At 46.4% G+C, this 27,079-nt stretch overlaps 1 pseudogene across 1 annotated transcript in view; it reads right to left on the bottom strand.

Annotated features, from left to right (window-relative positions):
• Positions 1-25,496, bottom strand: part of LOC310904789 (ubiquitin carboxyl-terminal hydrolase 42-like) — a 251,468-nt pseudogene extending 225,972 nt beyond the window's left edge. Inside the window, exon 1 of the transcript in view lies at positions 25,268-25,496. The product of the transcript in view is annotated as a ubiquitin carboxyl-terminal hydrolase 42-like (transcript). The remainder of the gene's footprint in view (positions 1-25,267) is intronic.
• Positions 25,497-27,079: the final 1,583 nt, after the last annotated feature.

Below are 27,079 nucleotides of genomic sequence, written 5' to 3'. Positions count from 1 at the left end.
AAATTGGGGGGACCCCCCAAATTGGTTGTGTCCCCCCCCAAATTGGTTGTGTCCCCCCCAAAATTGGTTGTGTCCCCCCCAATTAGGGGAGGAACCCCCAAAATTGGGTGGGCGAACCCCCATATTGGGGGGGCAGAACACTTAAATGGAAGTGTGAAATTCCAGAATTGAATGTGGACCCCCCAGAACAGTCTTCAGGGGTTTAGTGTGGTAAATTTTATCGGGTTAGGGCTGTAAGGGTTTTTAGGGTTAGGGTTTCTAGGGTTTGTTGGGGTAGGGGTTAGGGTTAGATCCGTGGTTGCCATAGCGTTAGGGGTCAAGGTTCTTAGGGGTTAGGCCTAATATTAGGGCGGAAGGCCAAAATAAGAGGGTGGGAGCCCCCCCCAAAATTGAAGGGTTGAAGCCCCAAGTTAGGGGAAGGAACGTCAAAATTGTGGGGTCCCCCAAAATTGGGCGGAAGAACTTTTAATATTAGGGGGGAACCCAAAAAAGGAGGGTGGGGGACTCTACAATCGGTTGTGTCCCCCCCAAATTAGGGGAGGAACCCCCAAAACTGGGTGGGCGAACCCCCAAATTGGGGGGAAGAAGACTTAAATGGAAGTGTGAAATTCCAGAATTGAATGTGGACCCCCCCCAGACCTGAGGAGGAATCCCCAAACTTGGGGGGGACCCCCAAAATTGGGGTTAAAGCCCCAGATCCCGGGGAGCTAAGCCCCAAATTAAGGGAAGGAACCTCAAACGTGTGGTGAGAACCCCAACATTGGGGGAAAGAACCTTAATATTAGGGTGGCAGGCCAAGAAAGGATGGTGGGGGCCTCCAAAATTGTGGGGGGCTTGGAACTGGGGGGAATCCCCAAAATGGAGGGGGAACCCCAAAAGTGGGGGGGGGGCGAAGCACCAAATTAGGGGAAGGAACCCCAAAATTGCGGGGAAGAACTCTGAAATGGAGAGCTGAAAACCCGAAATTGAGGGGAAACCCCCCAAAACGGCGGGAAAACCCTCCATAAACACGAAACCGGTAACGTAACAGAGCAAAAAATGGCGTCCTACGGCACGCTGCGAGGCTCAATTTTCTGGGGAGTGCTGGGAAATGTAGTTCTTGGCCACCGGGTTTCCGGGAGTCCATATTGTTTTCCCAGAGCATGCCGGGAGATGTAGTTCTCGGACACTGGGCTTCCGGGAGGCCATGTTGGTTTCCCATCTTTGCTAGACTCCGGGTGCTCTGGCTTCACAGAGAAACCCCCAAAATGAAAAATGTACCTGCTAATATATTGGGCTCTAAATGTAGCCCTGGGTTAATTGAATAACAATCCCTGGGTAAGATTGAAGTGCAGGAGGGGTTGGCTACGGTTTTAAGAGCCGGTTTGCAGAAAAGGGATTTCCCGTTAAGAAATGGCATATACTGATTGTTCTCTTCCTTGCTCTGCCAAGACCTGAAGCACATCTTGGAAGCCAGGCAGAATCCATGGAGCCAATGGAGTTCTCAAGCTCGACTTCAGCTTCTTCCCAGCTAGAAGAAGCAAGGACACGCCGGCTGAGTTCCACAGGCAACGCGCCCGTATCTGTAGACGAGGATTTAGAGATGCTACTTTGGGAACTCTCAGACGGCATACTGGAAGCCGAGCTCGACTTGGACCCAGGGAAGGATGAGGATGACCTCCTCCTTGAGCTTTCCAAGATGATTGATGATTGAACTGCATAGTCCTATGGTATATTGAAAAAAAAAAAAAAAAGAAAAAAAAGAAAACAACTCTTCTTCTTGTTGGATACCCTGAGGTGATCCTTTTTCTAACTGAGGCTTTGCAATGAGACTTAAAGCACAGTTGGAACTGGTAGAAATTGGCAGGATCTGCACTCAGTTGTCCTAAGTTTCCCTGCTGGTCAGAGTTAAGGTCTTGTGCATGGTTCCGTAACTATAGGTGGCTACCTTTGATATCAAGAGGACAAAGCACTTGTTTCTTTTGGCACAGAAAGATGTCCATCGGCACGCTGTGGTGGCTGTGAATTGACGTAGTGATGGAGCGATGCTCTGAAGGCTTAAACGGAAAGCTTCTTCCTTCCGCCCCCCCTTGGCACAGCTCGATGTTGGGCACATTGTGAAGCCTGAGTGTTCTGATTTCTCGGACAGTTGATACCCAAATCCCGGAGTTACTATGTCAACTCTTGACTTTTATTTGTGTATGCCATTGTTTTGACTGTAATCTTTTCAGATGATGAAGCTGTAGGGGCGGGAGGGAGCAAAATAATTATTCTAGCGTTGTGGACCAAACATGCTGCCAGGAGTGGTGGTGGTGGGGTCAGCCCACCCGGCCTTACTTTCAATTATCAGGGATGATAAAATGGTGTGAAAAGCAGCAGCTCTGCGATACGGCTACGCTACCCCCACTCCCTTCTCTTGTGCTGTACCAAAGTTCCCCCAAGCTTTGGTTGGTGCTTTTTGCTGGTGACAGTAGGACTCCAGGGCGAGTAGTCGGGACTCTCCTGCAGTAACTGGGTCAATTAAGGGTTGGTTTAAGTGCCTCCTGGTTTTTAAAATTGCTCCCCTGAGCTGCTGGCTCTGCTGCCTGCTACAGCAAATGTTCGGGTGCCATCAGCGTCGCACTTGGGCGTGGGCACTGACCCTGCGGAGGAGAGCTGAGACTCGCGTGTATTGTGTACCCTGCCGCCAGTGATCGTTTTCCCCTAGCAGATCTATTTTGAATCATTTCCCTAAATTTTAGAGGAACTTTAGGCTCTTTGTGCTATGATTTGTGAAGCTGTAGGGGCCCTCAGGCATTTGCTGCTGGCAGAGGAAAACCGCGTGTCGAATTTGTTGTAAATACTTTCTGTTTGGACAACAACGCCTGGGGGTGTGTGTGTGTGTGTGTGTGTGTGCGTGCTTTGACGACCCCCTGCGACGCCCCAGCTCCGCGAGGGAAGCTTTGAAGCGGCTCTGGGAAAACCTCTGCGGAAGAAACCGCTGCTAGTGACTTGCGGAAAAGGGACTCCACAATCAGTGAGATTGTAAAGTAGGTATGTTTATTCAGCGCTGGGCAGCACGGGAGGTCGTGGGCATGAAGATTGATGACTCTTCCTCGTCACCGCTAGTTGACCTCTTGTCTTTGCACAGACTCAGTTGCTCCTTGGCTCTTGTCCATCTGCAGGACCAGTTTCTCCCAGTTTCTTAAGACAGGCTCACTCTCTTATGAGGAGACTGACCTTGGTAAGGGGCCCAAGGCTTCTTGCTTTAGTTAATTGGCACAATGCACCATAGTTAGCAAAGACGCTAAGTAGCATCCTAGTTTAACGCCGTCAGCGCTCTATCTCTACTTGATAAGATTCTCCTAACTCCCTCTCTCACTGGAGCCCACGCAGCCCTCCGTCCTGCCGAAGGACTTCACGGGGACTTCTGCCGGCTCCGGGTGCCCGCACACAGACAGAAATGGCTTTGAGAGAAAACAATCAGGAGGAGGAGAGCTCAGAGACTGCGGCCGGCTTCGGCCACCTTCCCCTCGCTTTCCCTCTCCGTGTTCAAACCGAGCACTGTTCTGCCGTCAACCTTCGCTGCCTCTGCCCGCGGCGCTGGGCTTTCGCGTGTGCCATTGCTCCTCTACATATTTTATCCTTCCTTTTGTAAGGAATGGTCCAGCAATTCGTGTCACTAAGGGATTTGAAGGGTTAACATCGAGGCCCGGGTCTAGGTGATAAGAGAACAAAGGGGTTTTTAGGGAAAAGTGCTGACTACTGCAGGGGATGTTGCTAGAGTTTCTGAAATCCGGCGCAGAGGCTCCCAAACGAGGAGGAAGGGGGAGCTGAAGGACAATTGAAGGACAAAAGCCTGGGAGGAAGACAACCAGCATTCAGCCCGAGCAAGCCCCGAGAGACCACCAGAGACTGGTACGCAGGCGCCCCTGGGAGGGGTTTCGGATTCCGGAAACCAATTCTAATAACCCTGCCTCTTCTCGAAGTAGTAATGAATATGTATTAGCCTGGGAGCATCAAAACCAGCCGCCTTACGTAACAGGTGTGCGTCCTGGGGGAGCAGAGACTCCCGGCGCACCCAGCGCTGCTTGCTTGCCTCTATTCGTTTAATAAATTGTAAACTTTGATTGTAATCCTATTTGGATTTATAACAGCCATTTATAACACTTTTTATATTTGTATTTTATTTAAGGCTGTCTTGCCCCCCTCCCCCCCCAGCCTCGCTGCTCGCCAATAAAGCTGGCGCAGGGGCTAAGGGATTTGAAGGGCCTGCTTGTACACCTAAGGGATTTGAGGGCCTGCTTGTACACCTTTGGGGACTGCCTCTTTTGGGGGGGGGGGGGGGCGGTGTTAGGAGCTGCTTGTATACTTTTTTAGGCATTCCTCTGAGAGGGGGTTGGGAGCTTCGTGTATACTGGGGGGGGAGGGCCTCCCTCGAGGTGGAAGGGGGGGGGTTGGAGCGTTTCTACACTGTAGGGGCCTGCCTGTACACTTTTGGGGCCTGCCTTGGAGGGGTTGGGAACTGCTTGTACACCTTTGGGGCCTGCGTCTGCGCGGGGCGGGGGGGGGGGGGGTTGGAGCTGGTTTTAACCTTTCGGGCTTGCATCTGGAGGGGGTTGGGGCCTGCCTTTGGGGGGGTGGTTGTGAGCTGCTTGTATACTGTAGGGGCCTGCTTGTACACCTTTGGGGCCTGCGTCTGGGGGGGGGTGGGAGCTGCTTGTACACTGTTAGGGCCTGCCTTGGGGGAGGGGTTGGGGCATGTGCCTTGGGGGCATGGGGTTGGGAGCTGCTTCTACGCTGTAGGGGTCTGGGTCTTGGGGGGTTGGGGCTGTTTGTACACCTTTGGGGCGTGCCTCTGGGGAGGATGGGGAGTTGCTTGTACACCTTTGGGGCCTGTGTCTGGGGGGGGGTTGGGGCCTGTGCCGGGGGGGTTGGGAGCTGCTTGTACGCTCTAGGGTCCTCTGGCAGGCTTTGGGGCCTCCCTTTGAGGGGGGCAGTTGGGAGCTGGTTGTACACCTTTGGGGCCTGAGTCTGGGGTGTGGGGGCTGGGGCTGAGGCCTGGGGCCTGGGGCATGCATCTGGGTGGTGGGGGGGGGGGGTCCAGTTCATGGGGGGGGTGGGTTGGGAGCTGCTTGTGGACAGTTGGGGTCTGCATCCGGGTGTGGCTGGGGCCTGCTTGTAGACTTCTGCAGCCTGTGTCTGGTGTTTGGGGGCTTTTCTGTAGTGTTTGGGGATTGCATTTTGGCTTTGGGATGTGTCTAGAGCTTCTGGGGCCTAGCTGTAGTGCTTGGGGCCTGCGTCTGGGGCTTTTCTGTAGCATTTTGGTAGCGTGTTTGTGATTTGGGGTCTGTATCCAGGGTTTTGCCTTTTTTGTAGTTTTCAGCTTTGTGTCTGTTTCTTTGTTGGTTGCCTGGGGTTTGGGGTTTGGATCATTAGTCAGTGTCATTAGCGTCGGGGGGTTGATATGAAGGGTTAGGGTTGTGGTTAGAGTTGTTAGGGTTAAAGAGAATAAGGATTTTAGGGTAAGGGGATCAAGGTTGTGGGAATAAAAATGTTTTTGCACAGAGTTACATCGTTTAGAGGGAAGGAAGGTGGTATTGATATATGCTTGCAGTGATAAGAAAGCTTAACAGACAACCTTGTAAAATGCAGACAACCAGAATCCTTAGAGCAATTGGGTGGAAATCACGGTGTAAGAAACATTACCACCTCAAAGAGGAAAACAGTCAAGAAAAAAATAAAATTGACTAGTAACAGGCCAGCAGCTGTGTATTTTCTGTGAAGCACTGGATAGATTGTGAACATGGATTACCCAGTCAATGGGGAAACTGGGGAGGGTCCTGGTCACCGAGAGGAAAAAAAAAATTATATAAACTGTGTTATGGAACTAGTAGGTGGCTTGTGGGACGCCTGCCATTGCAATCGTGAATAAAAATGCTACCTCACTGAGATACTTGCCTGAGCCTATGGTATTGGTTACAGAGTGTTTCTAATAAGGTGTTAGGGTTTTAAGGTTTCAGGGCTAAGGCACTAGGGTTGGGTTTCAGGGTTAGGGTTTCCAGGGTTTAGGGTTAGGATTTTAAGGTTGTTAGGGTTGGAGTTATAAGGGTTAGGGTTTGGGGGTTAGTGTGTTAAGGTTTTAAAGTATTTTGTGGTTTTAGTGTTGATAGGGTTTTTAGGGTTAGGGTCTTAGGGTTTTAGTTATGGTCAGGTATTTAGGGTTAGGGTTTTAAGGTCTTATTTTTTTTTTTTTTAAGGTTAGGGTCTCCAGCGTTAGGGCTTTGAGAATCTTTACGTTTTGGGTTAGGGTCTAGAGGGTCTTAATTTTTAGGGTTAGGGCTTTTAGGCGTAGGTCTAGTGTGGTAAATTTTATCGGGTTAGGACTGTAAGGGTTTTTAGGGTTAGGGTTTCTAGGGTTTTTTGGGGTAGGGGTTAGGGTTAGATCCGTGGGAGCCGTAGTGTTAGGGGTCAGGGTTCTTAGGGCTAAGGCCCAATATTAGGGTGGAAGGCCAAACTAAGGGGGGAGCCCCCCCCAAAATTGAAGGGTCGAAGCCCCAATTTAGGGGAAGAAACGTCAAAATTGTGGGGTCCCCCAAAATTGGGCGGAAGAGCTCTTAATATTGGGGGAAACCCAAAAAAGGAGGGTGGGGGACTCTAAAATTGGGGGGACCCCCCCAAATTGGTTGTGTCCCCCCCCAAATTGGTTGTGTCCCCCCCAAAATTGGTTGTGTCCCCCCCAATTAGGGGAGGAACCCCCAAAATTGGGTGGGCGAACCCCCATATTGGGGGGGCAGAACACTTAAATGGAAGTGTGAAATTCCAGAATTGAATGTGGACCCCCCAGAACAGTCTTCAGGGGTTTAGTGTGGTAAATTTTATCGGGTTAGGGCTCTAAGGGTTTTTAGGGTTAGGGTTTCTAGGGTTTGTTGGGGTAGGGGTTAGGGTTAGATCCGTGGTTGCCATAGCGTTAGGGGTCAAGGTTCTTAGGGGTTAGGCCTAATATTAGGGCGGAAGGCCAAAATAAGAGGGTGGGAGCCCCCCCCAAAATTGAAGGGTTGAAGCCCCAAGTTAGGGGAAGGAACGTCAAAATTGTGGGGTCCCCCAAAATTGGGCGGAAGAACTTTTAATATTAGGGGGGAACCCAAAAAAGGAGGGTGGGGGACTCTACAATCGGTTGTGTCCCCCCCAAATTAGGGGAGGAACCCCCAAAACTGGGTGGGCGAACCCCCAAATTGGGGGGAAGAAGACTTAAATGGAAGTGTGAAATTCCAGAATTGAATGTGGACCCCCCCCAGACCTGGGGAGGAATCCCCAAACTTGGGGGGGACCCCCAAAATTGGGGTTAAAGCCCCAGATCCCGGGGAGCTAAGCCCCAAATTAAGGGAAGGAACCTCAAACGTGTGGTGAGAACCCCAACATTGGGGGAAAGAACCTTAATATTAGGGTGGCAGGCCAAGAAAGGATGGTGGGGGCCTCCAAAATTGTGGGGGGCTTGGAACTGGGGGGAATCCCCAAAATGGAGGGGGAACCCCAAAAGTGGGGGGGGGGCGAAGCACCAAATTAGGGGAAGGAACCCCAAAATTGCGGGGAAGAACTCTGAAATGGAGAGCTGAAAACCCGAAATTGAGGGGAAACCCCCCAAAACGGCGGGAAAACCCTCCATAAACACGAAACCGGTAACGTAACAGAGCAAAAAATGGCGTCCTACGGCACGCTGCGAGGCTCAATTTTCTGGGGAGTGCTGGGAAATGTAGTTCTTGGCCACCGGGTTTCCGGGAGTCCATATTGTTTTCCCAGAGCATGCCGGGAGATGTAGTTCTCGGACACTGGGCTTCCGGGAGGCCATGTTGGTTTCCCATCTTTGCTAGACTCCGGGTGCTCTGGCTTCACAGAGAAACCCCCAAACTGAAAAATGTACCTGCTAATATATTGGGCTCTAAATGTAGCCCTGGGTTAATTGAATAACAATCCCTGGGTAAGATTGAAGTGCAGGAGGGGTTGGCTACGGTTTTAAGAGCCGGTTTGCAGAAAAGGGATTTCCCGTTAAGAAATGGCATATACTGATTGTTCTCTTCCTTGCTCTGCCAAGACCTGAAGCACATCTTGGAAGCCAGGCAGAATCCATGGAGCCAATGGAGTTCTCAAGCTCGACTTCAGCTTCTTCCCAGCTAGAAGAAGCAAGGACACGCCGGCTGAGTTCCACAGGCAACGCGCCCGTATCTGTAGACGAGGATTTAGAGATGCTACTTTGGGAACTCTCAGACGGCATACTGGAAGCCGAGCTCGACTTGGACCCAGGGAAGGATGAGGATGACCTCCTCCTTGAGCTTTCCAAGATGATTGATGATTGAACTGCATAGTCCTATGGTATATTGAAAAAAAAAAAAAAAAGAAAAAAAAGAAAACAACTCTTCTTCTTGTTGGATACCCCGAGGTGATCCTTTTTCTAACTGAGGCTTTGCAATGAGACTTAAAGCACAGTTGGAACTGGTAGAAATTGGCAGGATCTGCACTCAGTTGTCCTAAGTTTCCCTGCTGGTCAGAGTTAAGGTCTTGTGCATGGTTCCGTAACTATAGGTGGCTACCTTTGATATCAAGAGGACAAAGCACTTGTTTCTTTTGGCACAGAAAGATGTCCATCGGCACGCTGTGGTGGCTGTGAATTGACGTAGTGATGGAGCGATGCTCTGAAGGCTTAAACGGAAAGCTTCTTCCTTCCGCCCCCCCTTGGCACAGCTCGATGTTGGGCACATTGTGAAGCCTGAGTGTTCTGATTTCTCGGACAGTTGATACCCAAATCCCGGAGTTACTATGTCAACTCTTGACTTTTATTTGTGTATGCCATTGTTTTGACTGTAATCTTTTCAGATGATGAAGCTGTAGGGGCGGGAGGGAGCAGAATAATTATTCTAGCGTTGTGGACCAAACATGCTGCCAGGAGTGGTGGTGGTGGGGTCAGCCCACCCGGCCTTACTTTCAATTATCAGGGATGATAAAATGGTGTGAAAAGCAGCAGCTCTGCGATACGGCTACGCTACCCCCACTCCCTTCTCTTGTGCTGTACCAAAGTTCCCCCAAGCTTTGGTTGGTGCTTTTTGCTGGTGACAGTAGGACTCCAGGGCGAGTAGTCGGGACTCTCCTGCAGTAACTGGGTCAATTAAGGGTTGGTTTAAGTGCCTCCTGGTTTTTAAAATTGCTCCCCTGAGCTGCTGGCTCTGCTGCCTGCTACAGCAAATGTTCGGGTGCCATCAGCGTCGCACTTGGGCGTGGGCACTGACCCTGCGGAGGAGAGCTGAGACTCGCGTGTATTGTGTACCCTGCCGCCAGTGATCGTTTTCCCCTAGCAGATCTATTTTGAATCATTTCCCTAAATTTTAGAGGAACTTTAGGCTCTTTGTGCTATGATTTGTGAAGCTGTAGGGGCCCTCAGGCATTTGCTGCTGGCAGAGGAAAACCACTTGTCGAATTTGTTGTAAATACTTTCTGTTTGGACAACAACGCCTGGGTGTGTGTGTGTGTGTGTGTGTGTGTGTGTGTGTGCGTGCGTGCTTTGACGACCCCCTGCGACGCCCCAGCTCCGCGAGGGAAGCTTTGAAGCGGCTCTGGGAAAACCTCTGCGGAAGAAACCGCTGCTAGTGACTTGCGGAAAAGGGACTCCACAATCAGTGAGATTGTAAAGTAGGTATGTTTATTCAGCGCTGGGCAGCACGGGAGGTCGTGGGCATGAAGATTGATGACTCTTCCTCGTCACCGCTAGTTGACCTCTTGTCTTTGCACAGACTCAGTTGCTCCTTGGCTCTTGTCCATCTGCAGGACCAGTTTCTCCCAGTTTCTTAAGACAGGCTCACTCTCTTATGAGGAGACTGACCTTGGTAAGGGGCCCAAGGCTTCTTGCTTTAGTTAATTGGCACAATGCACCATAGTTAGCAAAGACGCTAAGTAGCATCCTAGTTTAACGCCGTCAGCGCTCTATCTCTACTTGATAAGATTCTCCTAACTCCCTCTCTCACTGGAGCCCACGCAGCCCTCCGTCCTGCCGAAGGACTTCACGGGGACTTCTGCCGGCTCCGGGTGCCCGCACACAGACAGAAATGGCTTTGAGAGAAAACAATCAGGAGGAGGAGAGCTCAGAGACTGCGGCCGGCTTCGGCCACCTTCCCCTCGCTTTCCCTCTCCGTGTTCAAACCGAGCACTGTTCTGCCGTCAACCTTCGCTGCCTCTGCCCGCGGCGCTGGGCTTTCGCGTGTGCCATTGCTCCTCTACATATTTTATCCTTCCTTTTGTAAGGAATGGTCCAGCAATTCGTGTCACTAAGGGATTTGAAGGGTTAACATCGAGGCCCGGGTCTAGGTGATAAGAGAACAAAGGGGTTTTTAGGGAAAAGTGCTGACTACTGCAGGGGATGTTGCTAGAGTTTCTGAAATCCGGCGCAGAGGCTCCCAAACGAGGAGGAAGGGGGAGCTGAAGGACAATTGAAGGACAAAAGCCTGGGAGGAAGACAACCAGCATTCAGCCCGAGCAAGCCCCGAGAGACCACCAGAGACTGGTACGCAGGCGCCCCTGGGAGGGGTTTCGGATTCCGGAAACCAATTCTAATAACCCTGCCTCTTCTCGAAGTAGTAATGAATATGTATTAGCCTGGGAGCATCAAAACCAGCCGCCTTACGTAACAGGTGTGCGTCCTGGGGGAGCAGAGACTCCCGGCGCACCCAGCGCTGCTTGCTTGCCTCTATTCGTTTAATAAATTGTAAACTTTGATTGTAATCCTATTTGGATTTATAACAGCCATTTATAACACTTTTTATATTTGTATTTTATTTAAGGCTGTCTTGCCCCCCTCCCCCCCCAGCCTCGCTGCTCGCCAATAAAGCTGGCGCAGGGGCTAAGGGATTTGAAGAGCCTGCTTGTACACCTAAGGGATTTGAGGGCCTGCTTGTACACCTTTGGGGACTGCCTCTTTTGGGGGGGGGGGGGGGTGTTAGGAGCTGCTTGTATACTTTTTTAGGCATTCCTCTGAGAGGGGGTTGGGAGCTTCGTGTATACTGGGGGGGGAGGGCCTCCCTCGAGGTGGAAGGGGGGGGTTGGAGCGTTTCTACACTGTAGGGGCCTGCCTGTACACTTTTGGGGCCTGCCTTGGAGGGGTTGGGAACTGCTTGTACACCTTTGGGGCCTGCGTCTGCGCGGGGCGGGGGGGGGGGAGTTGGAGCTGGTTTTAACCTTTCGGGCTTGCATCTGGAGGGGGTTGGGGCCTGCCTTTGGGGGGGTGGTTGTGAGCTGCTTGTATACTGTAGGGGCCTGCTTGTACACCTTTGGGGCCTGCGTCTGGGGGGGGGTGGGAGCTGCTTGTACACTGTTAGGGCCTGCCTTGGGGGAGGGGTTGGGGCATGTGCCTTGGGGGCATGGGGTTGGGAGCTGCTTCTACGCTGTAGGGGTCTGGGTCTTGGGGGGTTGGGGCTGTTTGTACACCTTTGGGGCGTGCCTCTGGGGAGGATGGGGAGTTGCTCGTACACCTTTGGGGCCTGTGTCTGGGGGGGGGTTGGGGCCTGTGCCGGGGGGGTTGGGAGCTGCTTGTACGCTCTAGGGTCCTCTGGCAGGCTTTGGGGCCTCCCTTTGAGGGGGGCAGTTGGGAGCTGGTTGTACACCTTTGGGGCCTGAGTCTGGGGTGTGGGGGCTGGGGCTGAGGCCTGGGGCCTGGGGCATGCATCTGGGTGGTGGTGGGGGGGGGTCCAGTTCATGGGGGGGGTGGGTTGGGAGCTGCTTGTGGACAGTTGGGGTCTGCATCCGGGTGTGGCTGGGGCCTGCTTGTAGACTTCTGCAGCCTGTGTCTGGTGTTTGGGGGCTTTTCTGTAGTGTTTGGGGATTGCATTTTGGCTTTGGGATGTGTCTAGAGCTTCTGGGGCCTAGCTGTAGTGCTTGGGGCCTGCGTCTGGGGCTTTTCTGTAGCATTTTGGTAGCGTGTTTGTGATTTGGGGTCTGTATCCAGGGTTTTGCCTTTTTTGTAGTTTTCAGCTTTGTGTCTGTTTCTTTGTTGGTTGCCTGGGGTTTGGGGTTTGGATCATTAGTCAGTGTCATTAGCGTCGGGGGGTTGATATGAAGGGTTAGGGTTGTGGTTAGAGTTGTTAGGGTTAAAGAGAATAAGGATTTTAGGGTAAGGGGATCAAGGTTGTGGGAATAAAAATGTTTTTGCACAGAGTTACATCGTTTAGAGGGAAGGAAGGTGGTATTGATATATGCTTGCAGTGATAAGAAAGCTTAACAGACAACCTTGTAAAATGCAGACAACCAGAATCCTTAGAGCAATTGGGTGGAAATCACGGTGTAAGAAACATTACCACCTCAAAGAGGAAAACAGTCAAGAAAAAAATAAAATTGACTAGTAACAGGCCAGCAGCTGTGTATTTTCTGTGAAGCACTGGATAGATTGTGAACCTGGATTACCCAGTCAATGGGGAAACTGGGGAGGGTCCTGGTCACCGAGAGGAAAAAAAAAATTATATAAACTGTGTTATGGAACTAGTAGGTGGCTTGTGGGACGCCTGCCATTGCAATCGTGAATAAAAATGCTACCTCACTGAGATACTTGCCTGAGCCTATGGTATTGGTTACAGAGTGTTTCTAATAAGGTGTTAGGGTGTTAAGGTTTCAGGGCTAAGGCACTAGGGCTGGGTTTCAGGGTTAGGGTTTCCAGGGTTTAGGGTTAGGATTTTAAGGTTGTTAGGGTTGGAGTTATAAGGGTTAGGGTTTGGGGGTTAGTGTGTTAAGGTTTTAAAGTATTTTGTGGTTTTAGTGTTGATAGGGTTTTTAGGGTTAGGGTCTTAGGGTTTTAGTTATGGTCAGGTATTTAGGGTTAGGGTTTTAAGGTCTTATTTTTTTTTTTTTAAGGTTAGGGTCTCCAGCGTTAGGGCTTTGAGAATCTTTACGTTTTGGGTTAGGGTTTAGAGGGTCTTAATTTTTAGGGTTAGGGCTTTTAGGCGTAGGTCTAGTGTGGTAAATTTTATCGGGTTAGGACTGTAAGGGTTTTTAGGGTTAGGGTTTCTAGGGTTTTTTGGGGTAGGGGTTAGGGTTAGATCCGTGGGAGCCGTAGTGTTAGGGGTCAGGGTTCTTAGGGCTAAGGCCCAATATTAGGGTGGAAGGCCAAACTAAGGGGGGAGCCCCCCCCAAAATTGAAGGGTCGAAGCCCCAATTTAGGGGAAGAAACGTCAAAATTGTGGGGTCCCCCAAAATTGGGCGGAAGAGCTCTTAATATTGGGGGAAACCCAAAAAAGGAGGGTGGGGGACTCTAAAATTGGGGGGACCCCCCAAATTGGTTGTGTCCCCCCCCAAATTGGTTGTGTCCCCCCCAAAATTGGTTGTGTCCCCCCCAATTAGGGGAGGAACCCCCAAAATTGGGTGGGCGAACCCCCATATTGGGGGGGCAGAACACTTAAACGGAAGTGTGAAACTCCAGAATTGATTGTGGACCCCCCAGGACAGTCTTCAGGGGTTTAGTGTGGTAAATTTTATCGGGTTAGGGCTGTAAGGGTTTTTAGGGTTAGGGTTTCTAGGGTTTGTTGGGGTAGGGGTTAGGGTTAGATCCGTGGTTGCCATAGCGTTAGGGGTCAAGGTTCTTAGGGGTTAGGCCTAATATTAGGGCGGAAGGCCAAAATAAGAGGGTGGGAGCCCCCCCCAAAATTGAAGGGTTGAAGCCCCAAGTTAGGGGAAGGAACGTCAAAATTGTGGGGTCCCCCAAAATTGGGCGGAAGAACTTTTAATATTAGGGGGAAACCCAAAAAAGGAGGCTGGGGGACTCTACAATCGGTTGTGTTGTTAGTAATAGAAGAAGAAATAATACAATATTTTTTAGTATGTTACATTTGCGATGTACTGTTCCGAGGCTGCGCTTGGAAGATACAAAATATATGTGCAAGGGTAACATGAGAATGCACCAATTCATGATGAGGAGTAAGGAGGATTAAAAGAATGCTCAATTTGCAAGACATCTAGATAACTGGGGCTTCTTGGACCCTGGGAACTGGATCAAACCAACCTTGTGGTTTGGACTGAGACCAAGGGCTCAGAGAGCATGCGTGAGAAGGAAAGGTTAAAAAGTTCAACTCTGATGAAGACATCTTACTTCATCCCGACGACCACCCGGACGACCACCAGAGAGTAATACGCAAGTGCAGAAGGACTGATAAGATAATTAGCATACGAAGCGAGGCTAGGCGGAGCTAGGAAATGAATATGCATAGATGAGTTGTGAAACCTAATGCATATGTAATATCTTAGGGGATAAAAGAGAACTAAGAGAACAAATCAGACGAAGTTAGATTTGGGCAGGCATGCCCCTAACTTCCGGCGCCTAATAAAGCACCTTCATATAATCACTTTGTGGATTATGTGTCTTCATGAACGCTAACATTTTGGCGACCCAGATGGGACCTTGCGGGCACTGCTGAGGCGGCTCGCGAACTGATCACGCTCCAGCCGGCACCGAGGAGTTTCTCGGGGAGCCATCGGCCGCGACCGACCCCCGCTGCTCACAACGTACCGCTGAAAGGGTAAGAAAAAGGTGCTCTCTGGTAATCGGTACCGATCTGGTCTGGGAGCCTGCCGGTCAGACGCGGCGAAAGCCACGCACGGTTGGGCTAGGGAATTCCCGTGGTAAGCCTAGGCGCCGTCCGTCAGACAGTCGTGAAAGAGCTGCAGGTTCGGCATCAGTGGTCTGGTTTTGCTGCAGGCTCAGCATCTGGTTCGGTTCGGTAAAAGCTATAGCTGATAATGGAAAAACTTAAAAGTATTCTGGGCGGTAATGCTTCGGTACCGCGATCCTCCCCTTTGGGCTGTTTACTAGCACACTGGAAGGAGGGGTGTTTCGGGCAGGAGTCACGAAAGGGTAAACTGGTTGATTACTGTAATGTTTGGTGGCCACAGTATGAACTAGAAGATCAAGAAAGTTGGCCAGAAAACGGAACCTTACAGTACAATACTATCTTACAATTAATGTTATTTTGTGAGCGAGAGTGCAAGGGCCCTCTCTGTGTGATTGCATGATTGTGTTGTGAGTGAGACGCAGCATCGCTGCGAAGCGAGTGCGGAGTTCCGATCCGCGGTTCCGTATTCTCCGCGAGGGGAGCGGCCGGAGACGAACGAAGCGCATGACAGACCGAAAAGAAGTGCTGCTTTATCCAAATGTTGATTGGTGGTGCCCAATACACGGGCCCGGCGGTGCATCTTGCAATCCTGTTTCGTTCTTAAATGTTTTGAGTGTGACAAGGAGGAAGGTGGGAGCATTATCTAAGTAACAGTTTAAAAGTTTCGGTATATTTGCGGTGGTGTTTGGTCGGTTTCCCAAGTATCGGGGGAGGGGGGCTGACTGATTATCAAAGCGGTAGAACGGAGAGCCACTTCTTTGGTGGTTCGGGCCTGAGCCCTGGGAATTTGGTAAGAAGGGGGAGAGTGAATTTATTTAGGCCTCAATACCTTTTAAACCCCCGTCTTGATGGATACACAGGAGTGATTCCTTGTTTTGTGTAGGCTTACTAACAAAGTGCATTAGAAAAATTAGCATTCGGCTTGAAATTCGGCCTTGTTGAAATGTAAATTTTGTGGAAAAGGTGGTATTGTTTGTCTAGAAGACGGAAGGCTGAGTGCTTCAGGTGTTTTTCCGAAGTCCTGTGGATTTACGATTGGAACGGGGCTCATTAATAATCTGAAATAGTGAAGTTTGTATGTGGAGTTCAATCCCAGAGAATTGGGACATTTGAGAAGACTAGGAAAACATAGTAAAAACCTGCAATAAAAAGGTTTGCGTGGAAATTGAAACAAGGGACAGTAATTAATATAAATAAATAAAAGGGAATGGAAAATCAAGGAAATGGGTAATATCCAAAACAAAGACGTTTTAAAGAAAGCCTCCTTGGGTGTATATTGGCACATTGCAAGGATATTGTCGGAAGGGGGAGTGGGGGGGGCGCAGAAAGCAAGAGGATTTCCACTAAGTATTGCAATCAATTGTGGCCAATATATAAACTAAATGGCCACTTTATGGATCAATCGACTATAACAGTGTCTTGCAATTAATGTTGTTTTTGAGGAGAGAAGGAAAATAGGATGAAATGTTGTATACTGATATGTTGTTTCAGCATCTTGGAGGGAAAAGGTATGGAATTAAGTTGGTCCCTGACTGAGCCTTTGGTGTTGGCATTAGAAAAGTACAGGCTGGAGGAAGATAAAGGAAGTGTTAAAAGGGTTGTTGAAGGTGTTAAAGGCTGTGTGGCATGTAGTATTTAACAGAGCTGTTTGAAGTTGAATGAGCAGGGAAAGAGGATGTAGGAATGTTAATAGTTCCGCCTCAACCCGAGGCTGAGATCTCAAAATCGCGGTGTGAGCCCTCTGGGGCGGAGGGACCATGATGGGTCCGGGAGAGAGTTGTCATGGAAACAGAAAAGCTGCTAACTCTTAAAACAACCTGAGTTCATATGTGAGCTCAGATTGCCAATGGGACCGCTCAGGGAACTTTCAACCATTGCATTCCCCTGACCGACCCCCCCCCCTCCCTCCCCCCCCAGACCCTTACCACCCCGGAAATTATGTAAATACCAAAATCTGGTTAAATTGGGAATTGAGAATCTGTTCCAACAAGATCCAAAAGAAAACCCTATGGAATTTTTGAATTTTTGGACCAACTTTGAAATGCAATGGAAAAAAAAAAAAAAAAAAAGGACAGAAAATTTGGACCTGGCTTCAGAAAACAAACAGAGGCAATTGACTAGCCTCTTTCTAGGGCAATCGGCCCCTGATATCAGAAAGAAATTGTCTTAGGCTGCAGGATAAACCTACAACAGTCAGAAAGGACGGGGACCTGGGGCATCTACCCTAGCAGGTCCACTAGTTGAAATAAAGCTAGGAAACGAAGAGAGAGGCTTGAATTTTTTTTTTGTTGTTGGTTACAGGAGCTTCTTTCTCTGTGTTAATTAGTCTGTAAATGTAATAGGAGCAACATATTCAGTGTTAAATAGTTTAAAAGGACGATTGGGAACTAAGACAACTACAATAATTGGAGCCACAGGGAAGGAGGAGGAACGGCCATTCTTACAACCCCTTGATTTGCGTTTTGGGGGTAAGGAACTAACCCATGAATTCTTGTATGTACCAGAATGCCCGATTCCACTCTTGGGACGGGATCTATTAGCTAAATTAGATGCAACAATAACCTTTGAGGATGGAGAATTAATAATGAAGGTACCTGAGTCCAAAGTAGGACAAATCCTAATGATCAAAGATAAACCCTTTGTTAATATTCCAAGAGAAGTAGAAAATGCAGTTATACCAACAGTATGGGAAACAGATATATCAGGGAAGTCGAAACTGGCACAACCGGTAAAGGTGGAATTAAAGGAAGGAGCCAAACCTGTTCGAATCAAACAATATCCACTTAAGATAGAAGCTAGGCAGGGGACAGTGAAAATTATTGACAAATTTCTCAAACATCAGATTCTGGAAGAATGTAAATCGGAATACAATACTCCAATTTTTCCAGTAAGGAAGCCGAATGGTGAGTATAGATTGGTACAAGATCTTAGAGCAATAAATGAAATAACAAAGGACATTCACCCGGTAGTGGCTAATCCTTACACATTGTTAACATCTGTGAGAGAGATATATAAATGGTTTACTGTGATAGATTTAAAGGATGCCTTCTTTTGCATACCTCTTGATAAAGATAGTAGAAAATTATTTGCCTTCAAATGGGAAAACATATTGAAGTTTTTGTACCACATATGGTAACAACTGTTTTAGAACAAAAGGGGGGCCACTGGTTATCACCCAGCCGAATGATGAAATATCAGACAATACTAACTGAACAAGATGACGTAACCTTGAAAACAACTAACCTGTTAAATCCAGCAGTCTTTCTAGGAACTGTTCCAGAAGAAGGACCGTTGGAACACAATTGTGTGGAAATAATTGAACATACCCATGCCAGCTGCGAGGATTTGAAGGATGTACCCCTTGAAAGGTATGACTGGGAACTTTTTACTGATGGTAGTAGTTTTGCGGAGAATGGAACACGATATGCAGGGTATGCAGTAACAACCCTGAAGACAGTAATCGAAGCAAAACCTTTACCACCTGAAACATCAGCACAGCGAGCAGAACTGATAGCCCTACCTCGAGCACTGGAACTGAGTAAAGGGAAGATGGTAAACATTTGGACAGATTCAAAGTATGCTTTTGGATTAGTCCATGTTCATGGAGCATTATGGAAAGAAAGAGGGCTGTTGTCCTCACAAGGAGCCAATATAAGATATCAAGAGGAGGTGTTAAATTTGATAAATTTAGGCCTGGTAATCGCCTGTTCTTGAACACAGGCCATTGGTGGTGCTGAAGATGGCCTTTTTCGGGTGACACCAGTGGTATTTGCATCCTCTTTTATGGATCCATTTCCATTTAAATGACTTGAATTCTGTATTTAAAAAGAAGAAAAACGCAAGACGGGTTAATGCAAACACTCCATTTAACATTTTTAAACATGTCATTCTCCTACTAAGTATTTCTACAAATGGTCTTAACACCTAAAAAGCAAAAAACACTGCCCTTAAAAGATAAATGCAAGTCCCATAAGTGTATTTAATTCCTGCTTTTGGTTTACTGCATATTGATATCAAATTAACATCATTTTTGAAAACCATCCAAACAACTTAACATTACCTAAAGCTATTCCCAAATATATTTAGTTTCCCCTTTAAACATACCCCAAAAAGCCTGGAATAATTGTTCTGGTGCTCAGGAATAAGACAATTTGGTTTCCCTGTCTTAGCTAAAGTGATAGGAAAAACAAGTCCTCTTTTAAATGATTCGAGGATTAGTACACTCTACTTAAATTGTCAAAGAGCGTAGCTCTCTGTGCTTTACAAAGCTGTCTAGGAGGTATAAACAATGGAGTCACATGGCTGCGCAATTCAGCAGTAACCACTGTTTGAATGACTCTGGCTGTAGCATGAGGGCTGTGAAGACAGCTGCAGCGTGGGAAGGAAAACAAAACAAAGATGCCAAAAACCAAACAAAAAACCCCACACCAAACCCCAAACCCACTGTCCGTTTGGTGCCATTATCTGCCCTCCCGCTTCCCTAAATTACCTTAATCATATGAGGAGGAAGTCGTGGTCCCAGAAATCCAGCCTGCTTACTGTTAGCCTCCCAGGGGGCTAATGAACCAGGGGGGAATGAACAGGGATAAGATGGTGCTGCTAAGTAAAAAGCACGTTCTCCGAGCGTCAAATCATAGCGCCTTCAGAAAAGAGCAGTGATCTCAGTTTAGTTTTTCTTTCGGCCTACTCTTGGATTAAATCCCATCTTACAATTTTATAGGAACAGTTCATACGACATGGAAGCCTTCTCTACAGAAGACTTAGCCAAGACTACAAACTGAAAAGTAGGTAACAGTCTTCCTACTATGACTATCACTTTCAGAGCAATAATTCATTCTTACACCACAGATGGCCTTCATTTCTCTCCTTCTCTAAATTAGCCAGCTACAGATAACACATATACAGCAATTTACACAAGTGCTGCAGTTTAAGGCCAAGCAACAAAAGATAATAAATGACAGAGAATTTCAGGTTAGACAGAACTGAATTAGAGAAATAATCATCTTTTCCTGGGAGAGAAAGAAAAACACTTGCAAAAAGAAAAGTATCAATAACAGGAGAGTAAATCTCTTCTGAACACATTTGAATACTTGTTATTACCTGATATAAAAAAGTAAGTAAGCTTGCTGACCAAGAACTCTTTTAATGTCAGTACGGACTACTTTTGCATCATTCATCTGATACCAAAGTCCATTACCAGCCTGCAAATAAAGACAACGATATCTATAGATGAATTGCATGTTTTCCAAATGAAATCACAGATAGCAATAAAATACACACGTGTCAAATAAACATATAATGAAATCTTTTTCCCTAGAAACAGTACTACTAGTAACACTTGAACTGGTTTGCCAGCACAACCTTTACCCTGTTAGAAATGATGCTGACTTCTACCTTTATGTAGCATACATAGTGTCCTGAGCGACAGTTGATACCATGATGCACCAGCACCGCATATAAGGCATAGATGAGTGGTTCTCCACTTGATTGAGACATGTAGGCTCGGAGGTCCAAATACTCAGGATATTTTACTTCCTAAAGAGAGACCAAGAAGATAGAAAAATTATATCAGAGTACTTCGCGGACTAGCCAGAGAAAAACACTTCCAAAAAACAGAGACTGGAATTATATGAATATATCTCTTGATTCACTAAAAATAAGTCTTCCCATAAGCAACGTTTAATACTAGAAGTTGCAGACAACTGTTTTCTGATGAATTAGCCTTCTCAGAGGAAAGTATATGCTTCTTGTCAAGCAGGAACTTTACTGATATTAAGAGAAAGAATAAGCCATAGTCGTTAGTCTACAATTATTGTCTGAAAATATTAACAACTTTCAGCTTTGGGGGATGTCCCATTACATGATGACAAAGTTGCATTACAGCGGGAAATATACCTTGTTGATCTTTCCACCTGTGAAATCTGCAAATCTTTTCAGTGATATTGTGAGAACGTTGGAAGAACGGTGTATGGTAAATCTCTTGGATGCAGGAACCATCTTTTTACACCTTGAAAACAAGCAGAGACAAGTGTTTGAAAGCATCATCTTTTTCGCCCTCAAAACAAACTCGTTTTAATGTCTCATGCATGCTTATGCTATTTGAATGATATTTACTTGCATCATATGTTTGGTTTTTTCTTTTCATAAACCCATGCACTGCTTGTCACGTTTGTTAATACAGAGAAGAAGGTAAGTTTTACCAACAACTCAGAGCACAGCGGGAACAGGATCTCTCACGAAAGCGTATTACCAGGGAGTTATAAAATATAAACAAAAAATAGTAAAAATGAGTTATATATAAGACTAATAACAGTCATCAGCAATGGAAAAAGTACTGTACATGTGCAAGGCCTTTCCTTTTAAACTCACAAAAAGACGGAAAATTCTGGCTTTAAGTGTGACTGAACCGATCACACCTCAAAGAGCACGTTAAGGAAGGACCATGCAATTCAGATGTGAGGTGCTATTACAGTTCTTTCTCTTCCTCAGACATCACTTATGAGAATCCTGAATACGCTGCATGTTGCTTTCTAGGATCCGCAGGCCAAGACGAACCTGGGATTAAATTGCTTTAATAACCTATTGGACGCTCTTGATTCGACACCCTAATTTCCTTAGTATCCAACAACAAGAAATGGATACTGCATTTTTCATTTAGAGGGGTCAGGCATGAATCCTACAGAACTGAGCCGGGCACTCTGTGCTTTTCTGAGGGGATGTTTGACTAACAGCTTGTTTTGCCAAACCATCTTATGCAAATGTTCAATTGTTTCTCACATACGTAGAAACATCTTACATATTGATCAGCACAGAGAGCGCCTGAACTCAATAGGCTTTCCCTGTGCACGGGTTAGGCTTAAGGGAGCTCATTTCAGACATTAGTCCACATCGACAGGTTTCACAGTTCAAGAGCTGTGCAAGACGCTGTTTAGAGAGCCAGCACAGGCTGCTAACATTCATTACCACAGAGCCAGCTCACATTCCCTGACACTCAATCTAACTTTGTTTCACAGTGAACGCTAGGACCTGCAGGAACTTGCTGCTGCCTTCCACTCCAAATCATTCTCCATAGCTCCTTGCTTCAGCTCACCACTACTACGAAATGAAGCAACAACAACAACAAAGCTGCGTCTCCTTATTTCTAAATGAAGTTAAAGGATAACTTACGCTCTAAGTCATGCAATATATAAAACTAATATCTAGTATTAAGACATAATTAGTAATAATCTCACTCGCTACATTTATAGCAATTCTCTCCATCCAGCTCTTCAGGTTTCACAAATAGTTCTAGAGCTCTGGTAACAGATGAAACCGCCTAGAGGAGCGAGAAAGAAGAGCGTAAAGTCACTGTAAATTCAAAATTCCAGAGACACACTAGGAGTTTATAAGAGAACCTGACTAATACATACTTAAGCGATCTACTATGAGCACTGTCAAGAAGGAGGCAGAAAGAGCATGCTCAGCGTTTACCTCACCTGGAAGTCATTCTACTTTGAAACAAATCATTTTCCAGTAACGCAGACAGCATCTATAGTGTGCTTTGTCATCAATACTGGCAACAAATCCAGCAGTCTAACAATTAGACGTATATTGAGGTAGAACAACAAAGAATTGTGACAGTATTATACTTTGCGCAGCAATAAAATTCTTTCCCCTTAAACCCAATGCAGACGTGGAGACTATTTACAGGGGTTCCACAGAAGGACAAAGTCCAATCCACTTTCTAACCACCACCAAGCTCTTATATTTTAACATTGTACGTGGTTTGGTTTTTTAAGTTAAACAAGTTTAATTTAGAAAGTTATACATGTACTTAAACATCATGAATTATATTTACAAAACCTCCTACCTTTACATCCAAAGTGATATCAAGAAATGCCTCATACGTATCCGAAACTGCTTTGCAATTCAAGCACTTCACTGGAAGCAAAATATAAATGCTTAACAACACGTGAAGGAGACTAACTGTCCACATTCAAGTTGTCGATAGATACTACTTCAGACAAACTACAGACTGCTTTACTACCGACAAAAGACACAGATCAGTTCTAAGGACAGGAATATTTTTAAAAGTACCTCTTGATCTTAGAAATCCTCCAAATATTTGATGAATGATGGTGGTAGCTTGAGAAGATCTGTCCAATCTGGAAATAAATTATAATCAGACCTCAGAAGATTTAAGGCACACAGTTAACTCTTCAAAGAGTTTTATGAAAACCAAGGATGACCTAGACTTTCAGTTTTGATAGTAAATAAAGGCCTAAAAGGTGCTAGAGAACGTATAAAAGTGAATTTGTTTATGCTTACTTGGTGCTTCCATTCAAGCACGCTTCCTGCATAGCATCAACAGTATAGCGCAAGAACTCGTGTGCGTCTTCTTGACTGCCAAAACGGAAATGTTGTCCTATTCCTAAATAAGAAGATGATAGTATTCACCTCATTTAAAAATGAAGTAATTCTCCTGTTTCTAAAATCTCTCTTCTTTACAGTGTTAAAACCATTTATACACATCAAATAATTATTTGAAGATTACAAGATGCTGAAAAAGAAACACATCTGAAGCCACTTACGACTGAGATTATTGATAACACGCGTAGGCTCGATGGCATCAACAGTGCAACGCAGGGCCTGGTTAATGTGAGTCTCCATCGTGCACATCATGCAAAAATCTTGTTCACGACCTGAAGAGTGAAAGAAGAAAGCATCCCAGTCTAGCGAAACAGACATAACTACAAACAAACATATAAGTAACATTTAAACTATAGATACAATATCCACTCTCCTTGTCCCAACAGTCTCCTAACATTTCATTTCACACAACTTTATAGAATAAAAATATCCATTAAGCCTGTATTCAAGTGCATTTTGTGATGAGAAATCTAAAAGACTACTGCAAAGTCACGTTTGTAAAGGCTGACAGGAATGTGAACTCCACAGGTTGCAAAATGTATGAGGAAAGAATATTTGACCTTGATGATACAGCATTAAGAGAACGTGGGTTATTTTCAGCACAGTGCTGTCAGGTGAGCTTCATGATACAGAGCTACGAGTCCTTTGGGAAAAAGGAAAAATTACAGTAATGTATGTAATAGTACTTCTGCCCTCCTTTTTTCAACAGGATTCTTAACTGAAACGATTTCTATATACAGGAAGAAAACAGTTAAATTTCTAGGTATCGATACAAAGATACCAGCCTAAAAAGCATACAGGTTTAGTACAACATTTACTTTATAGTACAACATTTTATTTAGGACAAAATCAGTCTAGATTTTAATACAGTTCCACAAAAAAATCTAGTCGTGTTCATAACAGCTCATATTGCTTTCTAGGTTTTTTTTTTTTTTTTTTTTTTTAATTGGTTCAACAACGAACAGACCATTTATTGTAGTGCATTATGGAACCTCGGCTGTGCAGACTAAAGACCTATGATGCCAACATCCTAAATTTTATTGCCTTTCTAGCAGCAGGAAGCCCAAATAGCCCAAATGCCAAATGTTCATTAAATGCATTACTGTCCAATGCACTTCATTATTCCCATGAAGCAAGAAAAGATCCTTTTAAAAAAACAAACAAACAAACAAACAAAAAAAACACATGGTGCATTAAACGCACTCCATATGCTATTCCGAGCCCACTGCTAATACAATGCTCAAAGCCAGCGTCTACAGGTAAAATCAGGCAAGTAAGTTTGTCTCACAGAATCACTGCTGTTCTTTCACCTTCACACTATCCAACAGATTTAAAATACTGTTAGAAAGTACTCACATGACTGGCTGTGCTCAAGAGAAAGCATGTAATTGGCAAGTGGGGGGGTGTAGGTCAAACACTGTAGAGTAGCATTAAGAAAACACGTGTTGCCAAGATTGTACAGGCCAACTCCAACACTTTGTGTTTCTTGCCAATCCATACGTATCTTCTCAGGTGGAAAAAGAATCCTTTGTGGCGGAGCAATTCCATCATTAACAACTGCAAGAAAGTTATATTTAAAAAGAGATTTTGTTTGTTTGTTTCTAAGAAAGGTATTAAGTATATATAGGTATAGTGAATATATAAAGTATATATAGGCATAGTAAAAATACTATTCTGCGGGAGCACCTAGAGGAACTAGCTACAATCCAAAACAGAAAAACTTATTGCAGACACCTTTAATACCGCCATCTTCAAATTGGCTGGTCAACACAACGTTTTGGGAAAAAAAAGTTTAGTCAACCATTTTAATTTCTTCCTTATTATATGCTTTTTTCCTTATTATAACTTCAACCACAAACTTAGACTTGAAATTATATGGTAATAAATGCAAGGACAATGTAAAAACAAATAACTAGGAATGACGGTACCCCTACAAATATCAGATCTTTTCCTGAGCAATCTTAACATTCAAAAACCTGTGAATAATGGAACCTGTGAATAGCAACAATCAAACACTTTTCTTTGCAAAACAGAAAAGATATGGATGAATCAGTGCATTACAAAATGCTCCCCACATTTCTCTGTCGACTGTAAATATATCAAAATTAATTTCTGTAACGTCAGTCACTTCAGTTGCCTTAGGAGAATCGCTTTGGAAGTCTTTATTCACAGTAGTCCTGTTCTCTATCAGTGCAACAAGCAAGAACTACCACTTTCTACTTTTGTTTTGAAGAAAACGGAGGCAGGATAAAGCGCAGACTTACTTAGATCTCTTTGGGCAAAAGGCTTAGATTTTTCAGAGGATCTACAATAAATAGCACCTCCACATCCTTGGGCCACAGAGACTTGGCTTGAATCTTCTGCAGGTGGTATCCGGCCCCAGTTTGCGGTGCGTGACATCAGTTTTTTAGTACTCGGTTTCTTGGATTTGCCAGACCGCCTTGAAGATGGCTTTTTAGACTTTGAAGATTTGGGCTTGTTAACTATGGTCATTGTTCTCATCTGCGACAGAGACAAATGTTCTGGCTGACGTAAGAATACCAAGAAGCATTCCAAGAAGAAAAGAGTAGTAGAAGTCCTGTCACTTAATCTCAAAGAAACGGCCTTGAAGAACTAAATTGCTGGTATGAATGATTTAAAAGGAATCCCCAAACTAAACACACAAAGGAAAAATTTCCATCAAAACTCTATCAGTATTACTTTTAGCTTCTGCAGAACTAGTGGCTGATGCCATTTCTTTCACTTTCGTAGGATTTTAATCCATTACAACTCTGGAGTCTTTTTAATATAAAAATGCAAATGACATTCTCTGAGGGGAATCAGTTATTTATTGCATTTTTGGAGCTTTGCAATTATCTATTAATTATTACCTATTATCTAATAGATAATGGTTGCGATTTATATATAATTGTTGCTCACGCTAGTAATGGAGCACTATTACTTTACTGCCTGCGCTTTTCTGCTTCGTGTGCACAAAGGTACCTGCATTTCGCTGCTACTTTACTTCTGTCTTTCCAGGGCTCACCCTCTACCTCACTGTCTACTGCACCAGTCATGATGGCTTGGTTGTGATTCTATAATGAGCCTAGCTTTTGAATACACTTTTTCTGGGCGTCACTTTGTGATAGCAAGTTAATTTGTGAGGGCTTATCACCTATGACCTGCTTCTCAGTAGGTACACGTTTGGCCTCTGTTAAGCAGAGAGTCAATCACAGCTTAAGATTTTGTCCAAGATGCCATTCACGAAACTGAGTTTAACCTTGACAGAACTGAGTTTAACCTTTAAACCTGAAGCTCCGTTAAAGAATAAAGCAGCACCCAAGCCAGGAAATAGAAGTTAATCGTCACTTTACCCTGAAACGCACGTAAAGCCGGTGAGCTGTTCTGTGCTGGCAGGATTGCTGCCGGGATGGCCGACGAGGCGGCGGGCACAGGGGGCCACAGGTCCTGCTCCCCGGGGCCACAGGTCCTGTCACAGGGGGCTGCCGGGGGTCTCCAGGCGCCGGGAACAGCGGCAACAGCGGGGACAGAGGGGACAGCAGCGACAGCAGCCGCCACCTCAGCCGAGGCCGTCTCCACAACTGCCACAACGGCCTCGGAACGCCGCCCAACTCGGAGCTCCAGCGTGACGCCTTTTCAACCTGGCCGCGGTGCTCACGGCTAAAAGCAGAGCGTTTCCTCCGGCGTGTCTTTACTGTCGGTGCCGGACCGGCCCTCACCCCGAGCTCTCCCTGCCGGGAGGGCTTTGCGGTTGGGGTTTCCCTCCCGCCGCCGCCGCGGGCAGGCCCCGCGCGCAAGCTGTCCGCGCTGGGGAGCGGCATGTCGCCCGCGGCGAGAGCCCGAGGGCGCGACACGAAAAAGCCCCGACACGAAAAAGCCCCGACGTGCGGGCGAGGCGGCGGGGAGACGGCTCTGAGGGAGCGGCCGCTTCGCCCCGCCGTCCTCCTCCCCTCCCGGGCCGCCCCGCCGAGCCCCGTGCGCCTCAGGTGCTGCCCTGAGAGGGCGCTCGGGCACTGGGACAGCTGCCCAGGGCAGTGGTCGTGGCACCGAGCCTGACGGGGGTCCAGAAGTGTTTG

This window comes from Anser anser, assembly GCF_964211835.1.
Source record: "Anser anser genome assembly, chromosome: 10".
Taxonomy (NCBI): domain Eukaryota; kingdom Metazoa; phylum Chordata; class Aves; order Anseriformes; family Anatidae; genus Anser; species Anser anser.
This window is presented reverse-complemented; position numbering and strand designations above follow the sequence as displayed.